Source organism: Capsicum annuum, chromosome 3 (genome assembly GCF_002878395.1).
Source record: "Capsicum annuum cultivar UCD-10X-F1 chromosome 3, UCD10Xv1.1, whole genome shotgun sequence".
NCBI classification, from domain to species: Eukaryota; Viridiplantae; Streptophyta; class Magnoliopsida; order Solanales; family Solanaceae; genus Capsicum; species Capsicum annuum.
The window spans coordinates 244202756-244205373 of record NC_061113.1 but is presented as its reverse complement, the minus strand read 5'-3'; positions in this window follow the sequence as shown (position 1 = coordinate 244205373).

Below are 2618 nucleotides of genomic sequence, written 5' to 3'. Positions count from 1 at the left end.
ATGATCAAAATGGCAAGAAGCAATTCAATCTGAATTGAATTCACTTGCCAAACATGAAGTTTTTGGACCTATAGCTCAAACACCTAATGGTGTTAAGCCTATAAGCTATAAATGGGTCTTTGTGCAAAAAAAATGAGAAAAATAAAATACAAAGGTGTAAGGCACGCCTTGTTGCACAAGGTTTTTCACAACGGCCTGGTGTCGATTATGATGAAACATATTTACCAGTTATGAACGCGATAACATTGCATTATCTTATTAGTTTCACTGTCTATGAGAGACTTGCAATGAATTTGATGGATATAGTAACAACCTATCTTTATGGATCACTTGATAATGAGATATACATGAAAATTTCCGAAGGATTTAAAATGCTGAAAGCATATAGTTCAAAGCCTCAGAAAATGCATTCCATTAGATTGCAAAGATCATTGTATGGTTTGAAGCAATCTGGACGCATGTGGTATAACCGTCTTAGTGAATATTTATCTAAGGAAGGTTATACGATGATGAAATTTGCCCATGTGTTTTTATAAAGAAAACTACGTCAGAGTTTGTTATACTTCCTATCTATGTCAATGACATAAACCTTATTGGAACTCCAATGGATCTTCAAAAGGCAATTGATTACCTAAAGAAAGAATTTGAGATGAAAGATCTCGGAAAGACAAAGTTATGCCTTGATTTGCAAATTGAGCATTTGACAAACAATATCTTTATCCATCAATCTGCCTATACGAAAAAGGTGTTGAAACGATTCTATATGGATGGAGCACACCCATTAAGTACTCTGATGGTTATTCGATCACTTGATGTGAATAAGGATCCATTCTGACCTTAAGAAAAGAATGAGGAGCTCTTTGGTCCTAAAATACCATATCTTAGTGCAATTGGTGCACTAATGTATCTTGCAAATACTACAAGGCATGATATAGCCTTTTCAGTTAATTTGTTAGCAAGGTATAGTTCTGCTCCTACTAGGAAACATTGGAATGAGATCAAACACATATTACGGTATCTAAAAGAGACTATCGATATGGGCTTATTTTATTCTAAAGATTGAAGTTACGATCTTGTTGTTATGCTGATGCTGGGTACTTATCTGACACGCATAAAGTTCGGTCTCAAATAGGCTATGTGTTCATATGTAGGGTACTGTCATATCTTGGAGATCAACAAAGCAGTCTATCGTAGCCACTTCATTGAACTATGCTGAGATTATAGCTATTCATGAAGCAAGCCGAGAGTGCGTGTGGTTGAGGTCCACAATACATCTCATTCGAAAAAATGTGGCTTGAAATGTGACAAAGTACCCACAATTTTATATGAAGATAATGTAGCATGCATAACACAACTTAAAGGAGGATTCATAAAAGGAGATAGAATGAAGCACATTTCGCCAAAACTCTTCTATACACATGAACTCCAAAAGAATGTTGATATTAATGTACGACAGATTCGTTCAAGTGACAATGGGGCTGATTTATTCACCAAGTCTCTTCCAACTACAACTTTCAAGAAGATGGTGCACAAGATCGGAATGCAAAGGTTCAAGGATATTCTTATTAGGGGGAGCTAATACGCGCTGTACTTTTTTTCCCTTACGAGGTTTCGTCCCACTGAATTTTTCTTGTAAGGTTTTTAATGAGGCGGTCTATATGTGTATTGTTAGACATTAAAGAGGGAGTGTTATGATATTAACGTATATCAGTTATTGTGAATGTCTATCAAGATCTAGTTGATATCTATCAGGATTTGAAGTATCTGTCTTTTACTCAGAAACTAGGAGTAAATTTTCCCTATAAATAGAAGGATTTCCTTCATTGTCCCTCAAGAGAAATAACAATTACTCTCTATAATCTCTATTCTTCTTCTTCTCTATTCTTTGTTGTTTTATAAAAAAAAAAAAAAAAAAAGTAGAAGTTAGAGATAAAAGAGAGAAACAAAAAGTAAAGAATGAACTGAAGAAAAAAAGAAAAGAAAAAGAAAAAAAATCAAAAAGAAAAAAAATGAAAATTGAGAAAAGGAAAAAGGAAAAAATGATGGTGAATACAAATACAATGAGTTGTTATGATATTTCCGTCATCATCCATGATTTGTACTCGACTTAGTCATGTTCTTCGAAAATATAAAAGAAAAATATAAAATACAACCAAAAAAAGAAAAAAAAATAGGAAAAAAAGTAAAAATAAAAATAAATAAAAAATGCGAAAATGAAAAAAAAGGAAACTAAAAGGGAAAAAAATAGGGAAAAAGAAAGAAAAGAGGCTAGAGATAAAAGAGAGGGAAAAAAATAGAGGCTAGAGATAGAAGAGAGAGCAAAAATGAATCTAAAAAGGAAAAAAAGAAAAGAAACGGAGAAAAAAGACAAAGCGAAGATATGAATTGTAATTTTAAAAATTACGCTAAAAATACTTTTATTTTGCTGAAATCTAGGTTATTTCTATAGGTTTCTGTTGTTTTTGGAGGTGGGGAGTTGGGGGTAGGGGATGTGAGGGTGCTTTGGAGGGGAGGGGTTAACTTTTAAAAAATATATATATATTTTTTTATGAGGGGGGTATGGGGAAAAGGGGTGCAGGGAGTGGGGAGGGTGGGGTAGTGGATAAAAAAGTCAAGTT